This window comes from Chrysemys picta, chromosome 22 (genome assembly GCF_011386835.1).
Source record: "Chrysemys picta bellii isolate R12L10 chromosome 22, ASM1138683v2, whole genome shotgun sequence".
Lineage (NCBI taxonomy): Eukaryota > Metazoa > Chordata > Testudines > Emydidae > Chrysemys > Chrysemys picta.
In genome coordinates, this window is record NC_088812.1 from 217,026 (window position 1) to 234,198 (window position 17,173).

The window sequence follows — 17,173 nt, forward strand, 5'->3', positions numbered from 1 at the left end:
AGCTGTATATTTGTGTTTGCTGATACCAGCAAGTTCCTTGAAGTTTTCTACAGACAAAACCTCTCAGCCTATTTGCTTGACACAATAATTGTCCCAAGTAACTGCAGTGTTACTCTTATTTTGACCGTCAATGTATATTGATTCTGGCTGTGTGGGTGTCTGTAAATGCTAGTGAGAATAAGATGTTCTGATTAAATGAAAGAGCCAATGGTATATTTGGGATGGGATGAGGGTTTTCCCCAGTTTCTATAGGTGGAAGGCTTTATTTTCTGCATCAGGTATGCAGTTTGGAGCCCTAGCCACTAGACATCCTTCCTTTCTATAACAAAACATGGTCAGTTGTGATTCCCTGTCTTCTTTCTTGGGTGATCATGCCTGTCATATGATGATAGATATACAGGCGCGTCTCGTCTTACGCGTATTTAACATGTGCGAATTCAGCTTTGCGTGGTCGGCAAAAACAAAAACAAAAAAGGAAAAATAACAATTTAAATACTGTACCTGTAGTGCGGGCGATTCCGCCCGCCATTACACTGAATGTAATTTTGACTACACATGATTTTCGCTTTATGCACTGACAGCGGAACGTAACCCCAGTGTAAGATGAGACTCGCCTGTATAGATAAGATGTAAGGATGTTATTTCCTCACTAAAAACATCCTGTACAAAACACAGACAAAAGACATGTAAGCTCTGTAGAACTGGGACCAAGTAACATCCTACATATGAGTACAGACATTGAAGAGGGAGCAACTCAGGTGGCAAAATGGAAGCCCACGATGAAAGGGGCAGTAATTCCCACAAGCCTATTAAGCTTGAGTGCCTGCCCCAGAGAAAGTGTCTTGTTTACATATGTCCTTCTTGGTCAGGGGAAATTTGCACCCAGGTGCCAGAGTTCTTCATAATAAATTAATGCACCAGCTTACTCTTAGTTTCATCCAGCTAAACTTACATCCTAGGGAATGGCAGTGCAGATTGCTTTCTTCACAGAGAAGTAGTGTGGTATCTACCATGGGGTTGGGGTTAGAAGCACTCATGATACAAAGTTGACTTCATTAAGAAAAAATGCAACTTGTGAACCCAGACCCCCAGAGAGACAAGTGCGTTCATCATTTAACAGGTGAAGAAATAAATACCTTTTGACCATCATTCAAAATCCGCAGAAAAGCAGTTTAATGAGGGGCATATTATTCATTCTTATTATTTGGTTAATTCCAAAAATGCACAATATTTTGTGTACAAAATACATGGTTTCTGCCCCAATCTTGCAGCTAAGGAGGAAAAAAAATTTAATTGGCCAGATTTTCAAAAGTGCTCAGCCCTGCCAATCCCATTGAGAAGACTGGAAAATTCTGGCCAATTTTTAAAAAGCTGGTTGCTAGAAGGTGGGCTGAAAAAATAAGAATAGAATTTTAAGAGGGAAATGAAAAAGTGGTGGTGGTGTGGGGAACTGTGCTGGGATGGAGTTGATCATACAGCAACAATTTCTGGTGGAGCAGAGCGGAACAAAGTGTACAAATGGTACATTGGAAAATAAACCCATAATCTCTGCACTCATTTCCCACATGCATGTAACCAGTGGTTTCCCCAGGAATTGAAATGGGGGGGGGAGGGGTGATTGAATTTACAGGGGTGTGTGTCATGACCGATGAGGGGTGAGACTGTGAGGGTGAAGATGGACTGTATGGCACCATAGTAAAAACTGAAAAATGTTCCATGACCATTTTATTAGATTTAACTCATGTTTTAAAATCATCACACAAATTAAAGTTGGCTACTCAAGCCTTCTATGAAGCATGACGTCTACATCCTTCTTGGTTTCTCGTTATAATTTTGCACAACTCTGTTAATAAACTTCTTGAATGCAATGCGTTCATCTTTGGTGGCGTCTTATGTGTATGATATTCCACTCTATGTTCAAATTCTCTATTCTGTCCTGAACACATGGCAGCACCATTGCTGGTAGTGCCTCACTCCACTCAACTGTTGGTGTTTTATAGGACAGGCATCTGTAAAAGCTACGTAGAGGTTGAGTAGAATCTAGAAGTTGCTGTTGTAGATTTTTAAGAATCAAGTGTGTGTACTTTTTCAGTTGTCTTAACAGACACTTCTTGTCTTCTTCACTTAAGGATTCAATATAAATGCCTTAATTAGTCAACTTCTGGACTGAAAGCTTTGCTTCTTCCAATATTTTTTCAATTGATAGCTCTCTGATTGATCCAAATGTAGCTTCTATTGCTGGACACAGATCTACTACTGTTGTAGCAGATGCCTGGATAGCATTGTTTAATGACCGAAGTGGTTTCAACAGTAGACTTACGAGAGGGAGAATGGCAATAGTCTTATCTGAATATAGTAGCAAAAGTAATCCACCAGCCTCACTCCTTAGCTCCATCCCATCTTGGTAGATACTTTCCAAAGCTAGTAATAATGGCTGGAGTAATTTTAAGACAACAGCCAAGGATCGCTTATGAGAAAGCCAGCGGGTTTTCCCAGGTTGGACTAATTTGAACTTCAGTCCCAGTGTATCTTCTATATTTTCCAAGATATTCAGTCTTTTTGGACTCTTGCTGAAAAAATAATATAATGAAGACTTTAAATTTATAGCTTTTTTAAATGTCTTTTGAAGATTCTGCAGCTCGTACTAGTGTTAGTTGGAGTAGATGGCCTCTGCAGTGTGTATGGGAGAGATTAGGGTTATACTTTTCTCTGAGCAAAGCTTGTACTCCACCATGTCTTCCGGAGAAGTTTGCAGTTCCATCAGATGCACAAGCAGCTATCTGTTTGGGGTCCAACTGACAAGCATTTAACTCTTCTAAGATGTGGGTTGTCACAGATGCAGCCGATGTGTCTTCTATAACTTGAACATCTAGAAATGCATCTACTGGCCTACTCCTGACATCAAGATAACATACACAGTGACTTAATACTTGATGCCCATTTCCATTGGTGCATTCATCAGGCATGTATGCAAATTTTTTGAATGTGGTGAGAGAGTTCTTCACTTTTTCAACTGTTGAGTCTTTCACTGTTGCACCGCATGCTTCTAGCCAGTCAGCTGAGTTTCTTTCAGAAAGATAGTGAGCATTTGCTGGTCTTGTTCGGAACCAGTGTTCAACTTGAGGATGAACAAGTGACAATGCATTTAACATTGGCCTCCAGTTTGGAGTGTGTGGTATCTCTTGCTTAAATAGAAAGTACGATGCCACAGCCATGTTTGTTCACATGAACTGTGTTGTGTCTCCAGCATTCTTAACAGCCTTATTAAGTACTTCTAAAATTGGCTTTGAAAGTGGGCTTATAAGGCTTTCTGCATGTTGATGGACTCCAGAGGCCTGGTGTTTTGCAGCCTTTTTACGTAGTTTGTCAGCATTGGCTTTGCTGATCAGTTTGACAAACCAAGGTCCTCCACTTTTACCAATTATAGCATTGGGAAGCTTTCCTCCTTCGTAAGCTTTTTTGCAAGAGGTGCATCAGTAGCCATCTTTTGTAACTTCAATAAATGGGAACAATGTGACTCACATACATCGGGAACTGCCTTTAGGTTTTGGAGACACTGTTTCTTCAGTAGGTAGCTGTATTTGTGCTTCGGGCTGGTCGGATGTAGATATACCACTTGAACCTTCAGACGATATGTTGATATATTCTTGGTTCTTGATGTGTTCTTCACCTTGGTTAGTTTTTGAGGCCTTTGAGTGGAAAAATTGTTGTATTGTTTTTTTTGTCTTTTCATTTTGCCTTTGACCTGCAACATATAAAAGAGATATGAATAAAGTAAGTGTTTTGTTAGGATAATACAAATTTAACCTAAGGATAATGCAAGTTACACCAAAACACATAACGGGTCTAGATTTCTAAAAAAATATAATAAAAAAAAATGTATTTAATTTAAATTTACTTTTGAAAAGTAAGCCATCATGGGATAAGAGGGAAGTCCTCTTATGGATCAGTAACTGGGAAACAAAGGGTAGGAATAAATTGTCAGTTTTCAGAATGGAGAGAGATAAATAGTGGTATCCCTGAGGGGTCGGTACTGGGACCATTACTGTTCAACATATTCATAAATGATCTGGAAAAATGGGTAAACAGTGAGGTGGCAAAATTTGCAGATGATACAAAACTATTCAAGATAGTTAAGTCCCAGGGAGACTGCAAAGATTTACAAAGGGATCTCACAAAACTGGGTGACTGGGTAACAAAATGGCAGATGAAATTCAATGTTGATAAATGCAAAGTAATGCACATTGGAAAACAATCTCAACTATACATACAAAATGATGGAGTCTGAATTAGCTGTTAACACTCAAGAAAGAGCTCTTGGAGTCATTATGGATAGTTCTCTGAAAACATCCACTCAATGTGCAGCGGCAGTCAAAAAAGCAAACAGAATGTTGGGAATCATTAAGAAAGAGATAGTTAATAAGACAGAAAATATCATATTGCCTTTATATAAATCCATGGTACGTGCACACCTGGAATACTGGGTAAAACAACAAAGAGTCCTGTGGCACCTTATAGACTAACAGACGTATTGGAGCATAAGCTTTCGTGGGTGAATACCCACTTCGTCAGACACATCTGACGAAGTGGGTATTCACCCACGAAAGCTTATGCTCCAATACGTCTGTTAGTCTATAAGGTGCCACAGGACTCTTTGTCGCTTTTTACAGATCCAGACTAACACAGCTACCCCTCTGATACTTGAATATTGTGCGCAGATCTGGTCACCCCATCCCCAAAATGATATATTGGAATTGGAAAAGGTACAGAGATGGGCAACTAAAATGATTAGGGGTATGAAACAGAAGGAGAGATTAAAATTACTGGGAATTTTCAGCTTAGAAAATAGACGACTAAGGGGGGATATGATAGAGGTCTATAAAATCTTGACTGGTGTGAAGAAAGTGAATAAGAAAATGTTATTTAATCCTTCACATAACACAAGAACTAGCAGTCATCCAATGAAATTAATAGGCAGCAGGTTTAAAAAAAAAACAAAAGGAAGTATTTCTTCACACAACATAAAGTCAACCTGTGGAACTCTTTGCCAGGGGATGCAGTGAAGACCAAAACTATAACAGGATTAAAAAAAGAACTAGATAAATTCCTGGAGAATAGGACCATCATTGGCTATTATCCAGGATGGAGAGGGATGCCACACCATGCTCTGAGTGTCCCTAGCCTGTTTGCCAGAAGCTGGGAATGGGCAACAGGGGTTGGATCACTTGATGATTACCTGTTCTGTTCATTCCCTCTGAAGCACCTGGCCTTGACCACTGTTGGAAGACAGGATACTGCGCTATATGGACCGTTGGTCTGCTCCAGTATGACCATTCTTATGTAAAAAATTATGTAACCCTTCTGCCCATCTAAGTTGGCAGCAACAAGGGCCGGGTTCTGTATCTAGGGGTTCCGTTTCAATAACGCAATGCAAAACCGGCTCGAGCCCCCACCCAGTGACCTGGGACAATTACATACCACCCCCTGGGCACCTCTAAGAGGCAATACTTCCCCTCTCGCAAGCACGGAGTCTGAGTGTAACAGAAAATGTTTAATAACATGAGGTAAACAACATCAGCATTAAATGGAAAAAACACCACAACTAGAGTTTTTAGACCAAACCATGAGCGAAGACCCACCCCAGCAAATTGGGCCGTGTCCTCTCCTGTTGGTTCTTGAAACCAGCGACCCAAGAATCACCAAAGTCCCAAAAGTCCACCAATCCCAAAGTCTCTTGGGTCCAGCAACCCAAGAATCACAAAAGTCCCAAAAGTCCGACAACCCCCCAAAGTCTCTGTCCATGATCAGTGCAGCCCCAGAGTTCAAGGGGGGGGGGTGAGCAGGGTGTTAAGGGGCACCTTACGTGATCCGAGGCCAACCGGCTGCTTCTCCGTGGGGTTCCACTGCAGCCTTCACCACGAACTGCTCCACTCCACCCGCAGTCCCACGAACTGCTCTGGCAGCTGCTCCGCTCCGCTCCGCTCACCGACCTGTGAGCCGCGCTGCTCCGCTCCGCTCACCGACCTGTGAGCCGCTCCGCTCCGCTCACCGACCTGTGAGCTGCACCGCTCCGCTCACCGACCTGTGAGCCGCTCCGCTCCGCTCCGCTCCACTCCACTCCAGCCGTCCCTTGGGCCGCTCCCACAAGGCTCTGCTCTGCTCTGCTAGCTGCTCCTCCAGCCGCTCCGCTCACCGACCTGTGAGCCGCTCCGCTCCGCTCACTCCCCGCTAAGCTAAGTTAGCTTAGCTATAGCTTCAGGCTCCCCCACTAGTTAACACAGCCTCAGTGATCTCAGCTCTTAAATAGCTTTAGCTCTTTTGTGATTTCAGCTCTTAGTGATTTCAGCTAGTAGTAGGGGAGCCCCAGTGCTGGTGCACTATTGGCCCAAAGCGAACTCAGCTCAGCAGTCTGTAACTAGACTCCTAAGGGAATCAAAGTTAGCTCTGACATTCAACAATGGAGAGAGGAGGTAGTGCAATTGGTGTTTCAACCCCCTTGGGGAGGGGGCCACACCATCAGGTACAAATACCTGTCCCCATCCTCTCTCAATTCACTGGGTTTTGTAACCCATGCCCCTTGGCAAGCAAATGCTACTTAGGTAATGGTGAATGACTCACTCAGTCCTTCTGTCATACAACAGTTCCACTGGCCTTGATTCACAGAATCAGGGTAACAAAACTTTATTCGTCCTGCCCCAATAACAGAGAAACTGGGGATCCCACACCAGCCAAAGTAACCACTTTGAGTTGCTGTGGTTTCATGCCAGGCGAGTGGGTGTGCCTATGCAAACAAGATCAGCCCCTGGAGTTCTTTTCCACCCTCGCCATAATTCACCACCAGATGTCAGGGTAGAGCTCATCCTGACTCTGCTTACATCCTCCCCCCAGCCGAAAATTTGTCGTCCCGACAAATCACACTCCCTATTATAACAACTCACTGGTTCCCTCCAAAGGGCCTCAGATAGCCCACTCTAGCTTCCACAAGCCTGTGTGCTAAACATATTGGTTCCTCACTAGTTACCCCAGGTGCATCATAAGTCAACCGTTTTACTGGTCTTATTACCCTGTCTCGTCTATTGAGAATCTCTGTTGCCGTGGTGGGCGGGACAGCCTCTTGACCGATGGATGGAGAGGTTTCCTTTGAGGGTCCCTCGGCTACTGGCATAGGCCCCTGCATTTCTAGTTCTAACAGTGGAGGGTCCAAGGTGCCCAGGACATCCTCCACCTGTATGTCTCCACTGTCCAATAACCTGGGTGTGTCATCACATGGGGGTCCCACCAGTGGCTCAGGGGTGTCAGGAATGGGCCTAAATACTTCTGCCATGGGGTTTAGGGTGGAAGAAGAGGAGCTCTCTGTTGATTCAGCCGATCGAGACTGAAATCTTGTCTCCATCCCAGGGTACACCATGGTCTTGTCTTCCTCCTCAGACTCACTCTCAGATGTGCTGCATGGGGGTAGGTTAGCTGCAGGGGGCTGGCTGTCCACGTTGGAGGGCGGCTTTGGTCCAGCACCTTCGTTCTGCCCAGTTGCCCTGTTGTGGCCCATCTCATACGGGGTGCCTACCAATTCCCCCACTGGGAGCAAAAGGTTTCTATGCACTGTCTTTGTCTGCCCTGGACCCTCTTCAGGTTTGATCTTGTAGACCGGCAGGTCTCCTAGCTTTTCCATCACCAAGTAAGGTATTGCCTTCCATCTGTCGGCTATCTTGTGTTTGCCAGCAATACCCAAATTTCGCAGCAGAACTCTGTCCCCCGGCTGGAGTTCTTGCAGACGTACCCTAGCATCATATCGATGTTTGTTGCGGTCGGCGTTCTTCCGAGCCGCAGATGTAGCTAAGTGATAAGCATCCCGCAGCTTTTCTCTCAGTCGGGATACATATTGCTGATGAGTTTCATAGCTATCTCCATCCTCTGATACACCAAAGCACAGGTCTATGGGTAATCTTGGTTCTCGTCCAAACATTAAGAGATATGGGGTGACTCCTGTAGCATCATTCTTTGTGGCATTGTAGGCGTGCACCAGATAGGCAACATGTTGGCTCCAGGTTGCTTTCTGCTCTGGTCGCAAAGTCCCCAACATATCTAATAGGGTTCGGTTGAACCTCTCTGGCTGAGGATCACCTTGCGGGTGATAAGGCGTTGTTCTAGACTTCTTAATTCCCGCTATCCTCAGCACCTCCTTCAGAAGATGACTCTCAAAGTCCCGCCCCTGATCCGAGTGTATCCGGGCTGGAAATCCATAAACGGAGAAATATTTCTCCCACAGTACTCGAGCAACCGTGGTGGCCCTCTGATCACGCGTGGGATATGCCTGCGCATATCGTGTATAATGGTCAGTCACTACTAGAATGTTCCCAATATTCCTCTTGTCTACTTCTAAAGACAAGAAATCGATGCATACCAGTTCCAAAGGTTTGGTGCTGGTGATGTTCTTGAGATATGCAGCCCTCGTGGGCAGAGTTTTCCTTTGAACACATCGAGCGCAGGTCTCACATTTCCTGCGAACATCTTCAGCCATCCGAGGCCAATAGAATCTACTACGAAGAAGTTCCAGGGTCCTCTCCATCCCTAAATGTCCAAAGTCATCATGCAGGGCCCTCATGGCCAGGGCTCTGTACTCTTTTGGCAGCACTAGCTGTGCTCGTTGCTTCTGTAAAGGGTCTGTGGTCACTCGATGTAGCACTCCCTGAATCAGTTTTAGTTTGGTCCATTCTCTCAATAGTAGTTTACCCTCCGGGTTAGGTGGGACAACCACAGCTGGGCTTCGCCCCTCCCTTTTGGCAAGTAGTGTATCACGAATGCCAATATCTTGCAGCTGGGCTTCCTGCCAGTCAGCCGCATTGAGCATGGGCAAAGGAGATTGGTCCAACGCAATATAGTTCACTGAAGCAGAAGGCACGCATTCAGGGGGCAGGCCCAAAGCTTCTGCAGCACATCCATGAAGACTCTCATGGGACTCTGGCTCCCGGCGACTCACACTGCAAATAGCCCTCACTCCATCTGTGGGTATCACAGCAACTCCTGGTGCCTGTGGACGCCTGGACAATGCATCTGCATCTACATTGCTTCTCCCTGATCGGTATTGAATGCTGAAGTCATAGCTAGCCAAAGCGGCCACCCATCTTTGCCCTGTAGCATCCAGCTTAGCACTTGTTAACACATAGGTCAGTGGGTTGTTGTCTGTCCACACCTGGAACTGAGCACCATATAAGTAGTCTCGAAATTTCTCAGTGATGGCCCATTTCAAGGCCAAGAACTCCAGCTTGTGGGTGGGATAGCGAGTTTCACTATCAGACAGTCCTCGGCTGGCAAAGGCTACAGGTTTACGTCTTCCTTCCACTTCCTGGTACAGTACTGCTCCCAGACCCTCCAAACTGGCATCAGTATGCAGGATAAATGGCTTGCTTGGGTCAGCAAAGACTAGGACTGGAGCATGAGTTAGGCAAGTAATGATTTCTCGAAAAGCCCTTTCACATCTCTCATCCCACCGTGGCCCAAATGGTTCGAAGGGGCCATAGTGTCTCTGCACAGGAGGCTTTGGGGACCTTCCCTTATTCTTGGTCTTAGATTTGTTCCTGCTGGACTGGTATCCCCTGGTAAGATCATTCAGAGGTTTTACAATCGTAGCATAGTTTTTCACAAATCTGCGATAGTAGCCACTAAACCCAAGAAAGGTCTTGAGTTCTCTGTAGTTACTTGGACATGGCCATGTAGTGAGGGCTTCTATTTTATCGGGATCAGTACTCACACCCTCTTGGGACACGATGTGACCCACATACTTCACTGAGGTCCGGCAGAACTGGCATTTGTCAATTGAAAGCTTCAAACCATAATCCTCTAACCTATCAAGCACTTTAAGAAGTCTTTCTTCATGCTCCTCCAAGGTTCTTCCAAACACTATCAGGTCATCCAAATAAACTAACACTTGCAGTAAATTCATGTCTCCCACAACTTTCTCCATAAGACGTTGAAATGTGGCAGGTGCTCCAGAGATCCCTTGGGGCATGCGTTCAAACTGATAAAACCCTAATGGGCAGATGAAGGCTGTCTTCTCCTTATCTGCTTCACCCAGAGGGATCTGGTAGTATCCACTCCGAAGATCCAACACAGAGAACCACTGGCTTCCCAGCAAACAGTCTAAGGCATCTTGGACTCGAGGCATTGTGTACTGGTCAACCACAGTACGGCGGTTTAGGGTGCGGTAGTCAATACACATCCGGATTTTCCCATTCTTTTTACGGACCACCACAATGGGTGAGGCATATGGGCTGCGGGACTCTGTAATGATGCCATTCGCAGCCAGCTCCTGAAGATGTTGTCGCACATCTTCCATCTCGGAGAGGGCAATCCTCCTAGATCTCTCCCTGAAAGGTCGAGAGTCATGTAGTCTGATGTTGTGCTCTACTCCTTTTGCACATCCCACATCCCACTCATGCAATGAGAACACCTTGGATCTTTCACAAAGTTTCCTCCTCAGGCGATCTTTCCACTCCTCGGACAACGGTGAATCTCCAAAGTCAAACTTTGCAGGGTCTATTGGCGGAACTTGAGTCTCACACTGGGGTTTTACAATTGATTCAGGCTCAAAGAGATCCGCTATCTTTTGTCCTTGCTTCACAACAACATCTCGACTTGTTTCATTAGCAATCAGTATAGTCACCTTTTCCTGGGCTTCAGCAGGTAGGGTTATGACTCCACTGGGGACCAGCACTCCTTCCGGGAGCTCTCCTTCAACCGGCTGCTCTACCATTGCTAATGCCCCTTTACTGCCTTTCAGCCGAGTACTCATGACAAGCACTTCTTGCTCCGTCCTTGCAGGCACTACTAACGGGGTTGTGCCCATGTACTTCAGCGCCCCAATCGGTAGCTCAGATGTCTCCTTTTTAGCACCCTCAATCTTCCTATAGGCTTCAGCACAAAGCGTATGGATCATCAGGGTATTCAGGTACTGGTCCCCAGCCCGTCGTCTGCAGTAATCCGCGAGCACCTTGAAGAGACTGGAGTTGGTCCCTATCAGCACAGACACATCAGAGGTCCCTTTAGGGTCAGGGCATATTAATGCAGCTGTGTCCACCTCTTCTCTTACCCCAGCAACCTCCTCTGGGAATTCCAGGTGCACTATGACATACCCTTGGTAGGGGTATTCATCCATGCTGAGGCCACACAGACCAACGCCAGTCAGTGGCTGTATAGGCAGGTGCCTAAGCATTTGTTGGTAGAATGACTGAAATATAATAGTCACTTGAGATCCAGTGTCAAGCACGGCTTTACACTCCACCCCTTCAATCTTCACCATGACCTCTGCTCGAGGCCCTATCAGTCCTGCGGGGATCCCAGCTGGACAGTCTTTTCTGGGGGAATCTTCAAATCCTGCAGGCCTGGGTGGTCCCCGTCCCCGGACTCTCTGGCAGCTACCGGATCTCTCCCAACTGATCCTCAGCTTTCCATACACTAAGGAGGGGTTTTCTTCATTATGGCACTTGGCAGCACTGTGTCCATCCTGACCACATCGGTAGCAGAAGAATTGTCCTTTCCCTCTTCGCCCAGATGGGATGGTGGCTCTAAATGCTGACTTCTCCATCGCCACGGTCAGAGGCTCCTTATTCCCGGAAGTCTTAGCTTGGTCAATGGTGCTTTGCAGTTCAGCTATCCGTTCTGTCAGGACCTGCACTTGTTGGGCAAGTTCCTCTGTGGTGCTCACCATCAGTACACTGGCCATTTGCAGTGGTGTTGTGCCGGCTGGCTCCAATGTTTGGGCTTCCCAAAACTCGCTGGCAGCCTGCCTTTCTTCCTCTTCTCTGACCTCCTTTATCAGCTGGGAATAACTTGGGGGATGTTCCCGTCGTTCTCTTAGCCGGAGATGGAGTAGAATCGAGTTCTGATATTGAGCTCCTCTTACAATTTGAGCCAGTCTGGTCTGATCCATCTGTTCAGCAGTCACTGCACCCCTCATGACAGCTCTCTGAAGCAGTCTTTCCAGCCTCTGTATATAGGCTGAAATCTTCTCGCCAATTTGCTGTCGGGAATTAAGGAACTTACAGTAACTGTCTTCAGGGCCCTCTACACTCCCAAAGGTATGATCAAGGGCCTCTAGGCAGTCCTTCACACTGACTCCAGGGTCAATGAGCTTCAGGGTGCGAATCACATCTAATGCTGGGCCACTAAGGCTCTCTATCAGACATCTTCGCTTTTCTGCATCAGGTACGGCCCACTCCTGCAGCATTTCAGTGGTATGCTCCAACCAGGGTTCGAACTCCTCTGCCCCAGCAAATAACCTTAACTCACGACAAGAGTTTGACCTAGCATGGGACAACACAACCTTTTCCAATATTTGCCCCAGTGCTTTTGTCCAATCATTGGCTGAGGCTGTGGCCCCTGAGCTAGAGGCTGCAGGGCCGGGGCCCAACAAACCCGACATATTAGCCATTATACAAACAGTAATTTCCTCAAAATATAACCACAATTTTTTTTTTCCAATGCAGGGGAACACTCAACAGGTGCTTGCGAGGGGTACTGACCCAGGGGATCCCGGACGAGCCCCCAAAAATGTAACCCTTCTGCCCATCTAAGTTGGCAGCAACAAGGGCCGGGTTCTGTATCTAGGGGTTCCGTTTCAATAACGCAATGCAAAACCGGCTCGAGCCCCCACCCAGTGACCTGGGACAATTACATACCACCCCCTGGGCACCTCTAAGAGGCAATACTTCCCCTCTCGCAAGCACGGAGTCTGAGTGTAACAGAAAATGTTTAATAACATGAGGTAAACAACATCAGCATTAAATGGAAAAAACACCACAACTAGAGTTTTTAGACCAAACCATGAGCGAAGACCCACCCCAGCAAATTGGGCCGTGTCCTCTCCTGTTGGTTCTTGAAACCAGCGACCCAAGAATCACCAAAGTCCCAAAAGTCCACCAATCCCAAAGTCTCTTGGGTCCAGCAACCCAAGAATCACAAAAGTCCCAAAAGTCCGACAACCCCCCAAAGTCTCTGTCCATGATCAGTGCAGCCCCAGAGTTCAAGGGGGGGGGGGTGAGCAGGGTGTTAAGGGGCACCTTACGTGATCCGAGGCCAACCGGCTGCTTCTCCGTGGGGTTCCACTGCAGCCTTCACCACGAACTGCTCCACTCCACCCGCAGTCCCACGAACTGCTCTGGCAGCTGCTCCGCTCCGCTCCGCTCACCGACCTGTGAGCCGCGCTGCTCCGCTCCGCTCACCGACCTGTGAGCCGCTCCGCTCCGCTCACCGACCTGTGAGCTGCACCGCTCCGCTCACCGACCTGTGAGCCGCTCCGCTCCGCTCCACTCCGCTCCAGCCGTCCCTTGGGCCGCTCCCACAAGGCTCTGCTCTGCTCTGCTAGCTGCTCCTCCAGCCGCTCCGCTCACCGACCTGTGAGCCGCTCCGCTCCGCTCACTCCCCGCTAAGCTAAGTTAGCTTAGCTATAGCTTCAGGCTCCCCCACTAGTTAACACAGCCTCAGTGATCTCAGCTCTTAAATAGCTTTAGCTCTTTTGTGATTTCAGCTCTTAGTGATTTCAGCTAGTAGTAGGGGAGCCCCAGTGCTGGTGCACTATTGGCCCAAAGCGAACTCAGCTCAGCAGTCTGTAACTAGACTCCTAAGGGAATCAAAGTTAGCTCTGACATTCAACAATGGAGAGAGGAGGTAGTGCAATTGGTGTTTCAACCCCCTTGGGAAGGGGGCCACACCATCAGGTACAAATACCTGTCCCCATCCTCTCTCAATTCACTGGGTTTTGTAACCCATGCCCCTTGGCAAGCAAATGCTACTTAGGTAATGGTGAATGACTCACTCAGTCCTTCTGTCATACAACAGTTCCACTGGCCTTGATTCACAGAATCAGGGTAACAAAACTTTATTCGTCCTGCCCCAATAACAGAGAAACTGGGGATCCCACACCAGCCAAAGTAACCACTTTGAGTTGCTGTGGTTTCATGCCAGGCGAGTGGGTGTGCCTATGCAAACAAGATCAGCCCCTGGAGTTCTTTTCCACCCTCGCCATAATTCACCACCAGATGTCAGGGTAGAGCTCATCCTGACTCTGCTTACATCTATAATAATAAAAATGTTTAGTACAGAACTCCCCAACATAATGACCTCTCAAGATAGCAATGACGTGAGATAACAACCTTGGCAAATAATGCATTTTAAAAATCTTGGCCTGCAAGGAAACATATTTATATAAGTTTCCATTCCCAGTAACAAATCTAGCATTCTGGAGCAAAGTCACTAAAATATAGTCCAACAAACAAATGTTTATTTAACGTACCCCTCACTTTTCCCTCCATCGCACCCCACTCACCGGTGTTATCCTTGGTCTATGGAGACTAATCAGCTCTGTCTTTAAACAGTGGAGAGGGACAGGTCCCCACCCTCTCTCTTGATGCCCTCAATCAGCACAGGCTAAGTACAGTTCTACTGCCCTTTACACATACAATAAGAACAACAACATTTCATTCCCCCTCCCTCCCCTACCCCCGCATTCAAGTGATTTGTAACCCAACCCTAACCAAAATCTATCACTTGGGCAACACAGCTCTGTTTGCTGGATATCTAGGTAGATTAGGTGTGAATGTAAATACAATCTGGTCCTGAAGCCTTTCCCCCCAGCCCCAGCTCATCACTAGCTGTCAGGGAGAGCTCATTTAGACTTTGCTTACAAATCATCATTTGAAATTATTAGATTGGCCAACATCACCGAAATGAATGCACTGACATTGTCATAAAAAACAGCTGTATAAGGAAGCCAGTCTATGTTCATACTTTTCAAATCTATGATACTTTTTCAGATACACATATTTTATCATACACTGTATATGCTTTTAAAGTGTGTATTAATGTTTCAATTTAAATTCAAATTTCCAAACAGTCACTAAATTGGCATGTAACTAGTTCACAAAACTGGGGGGCGGTGGCATTGGGGAAATTCAGGGGGGGTGTAGGGAAATTACTGCATGTAAGTGCTTGGAACAGTCCTGGAAACCATAAGATAAGAAAGAAGCTTTTCCTCATACAGAGAGTGAAATGTAAATTAATCAATAATGAATGAGAATAGATCACATCTCTGCAGGGTCTTTCATTGAAAAGGACTTTCCAAACTGATATGTACCAGAATCACTCCTCTACTGACATCCAGCCACCTCTCGGGTGGAGGACAGCAGCTACCTGGGACCCAACAATAATCACATGGGAAGAGAAATTGTGATTAGGGACACTGAGCAATTAATAAAAGTGCTCAAAGTTTTTTTTTAACCCCTTAATTCCAGATTCCTTTGTAACCATCTACAGAACATGCCCGTTTATGAACTCTTAGGAATTAAGGGGTTCAAGCTCATACAGAGGGGATAGCATGTTGAAGGTCTCACTAAAAGACATTCTCACCCCCAACCATCACCATAAACTTGCATAAATCAAGTAATGTATGCAGTGTTGTTATAGCTGTGTCGGTCCCAGGCTACTAGAGAGAGAAGGTGGGTGAAGTAATATCTTTTATTGGACCAACTTCTGTTGGTGAGAGAGAGAGAGAGAGAGAGAAGCTTTTGAGTTACACAGAGCTCTTCTTCGGGTTTGCAAAGGTACAGCTGTGACACTATCTTTGCCAAACCCGAAGAAGAGCTCTGTGTAGCTCAAAAGCTTCTCTCTCTCTCTGACCAACAGAAGTTGGTCCAATCAAAGATATTACCTCACCCACTTGTCTGCAAATCAAGTAATTCACCCCAAAGCATTGCTAAATGGAACAGGGGTTCCTATCCTGCTTCCACTGAAATCAGTGGAAAAAATTGATGTCAATAGAAGCAAAATTGCTTTTCTGATTACTAAATGGTGTCAAAGGTGCACAGAACAGGTATCACAAATTATTTTGGTTTTCTACAGCTACATCTTGTGAAAGAGGTTGAGCCTCATGTAGTATCAATAGCTGGAGTCACTCGTAAAAATAAATGGCAACAAGGCTCTCATTGCACAAAATCCATTTTCATCCCGGTTAACAAGACTTCCCTTTGACAATAAAAAGTCCTGGACTAGGAGGCTTGTGCAAGACTAAAACAATGTCACTGTTGTTGAACTGCTAAAGCTACAAACAAGCAGGCAGGGCTGAGCTCAGGTCTTTCAACAGGATGACAGGAAGGATCTACAAGTTACCGAGCTTGTCATTTCTAATAAAGTTTTTGCTCGTAGACTCTTCTGAGTTGCTATAGAAAGGGAAAATGCAATTTCATGTTGACACAGCACAATTCCATTAGCTGAACAATTGCCCATATGCAGCACTTACTCGCTACAGAAAATCCCCAGAGGGAAAGCCCCATATCATTTCTCAGCATATTCACCGTTTGTCATCTTTAATATGATAATTGTCTAGGAGCAAAATGGGAAATGTTTTGCTGAACAGCCAGAGATGCTGACACTACTAAATGGTGCAGAACAGGGTGACTAGACCTGGGCACCAGAAGTTTGAGGGAGGCATCAAGCCTGGGTCTCGTATGATAGAGCAGGACCATGACCATTAGGTCCCTGCTTTGGAACCTGAATACATGTTTTAACATGCGTAAAACAGGTGTTATTTAAAGATTTGGAATCACCATGAAATTACTACATTGCAGCATGAAATTATCATTGCCTGAGAAGTGAGGAGACAAGCTACAGGGAAGATGAATGACACTTGTGCTTGGGATTCAACTTTAACGAGCTCTAAATACATGGCACGTGCTTTAAATCTGGATTGTTCTGTTATTTTGAAAAAATTTTGCACCTGTCCTTAGCTTTAGGTGTTTTAAAAGAAACATCTGCAAAGCATTTATCAAGATGCCCATGCATTGTGGTGCATAGTCCTAGGATTGGCTTTCTGCACAGAGGTGAATTTCACCTCCCGTTTAGATTACAGAGCATGTGTGTGAGGTGCTCTCTGCAAGATGCACATCTTAATAAGCAGCAATCTGCATTAGATCTGGTTTCCAATATGTCTAAGGTGTAGATCATGTACTTAGAACATAAGAGTGGCCATACTGGGTCAGACCAAAGGTCGACCTAGCCCAGTATACTGTCTTCTGACAGTGGCCAATGCCAGGTGCCCCAGAGGGAATGAACAGAACAGGTAATCATCAAGCGACCCATCCCCTGTCACCCATTCCTAACTTCTGGCAAACAGAGGCTAGGGACA

The 17,173-nt window shown here is 46.0% G+C and overlaps 1 long non-coding RNA gene across 1 annotated transcript; it reads right to left on the reverse strand.

Moving 5' to 3' along the window:
* Positions 1–1,708: 1,708 nt before the first annotated feature.
* LOC135977044 (uncharacterized) lies at positions 1,709–14,469 on the reverse strand. The gene is made up of 3 exons (XR_010594365.1): positions 14,288–14,469; positions 5,237–5,335; positions 1,709–3,745 (listed from the first exon to the last, which is right to left on the reverse strand). It is a non-coding gene; the product is annotated as an uncharacterized LOC135977044 (long non-coding RNA).
* Positions 14,470–17,173: the final 2,704 nt, after the last annotated feature.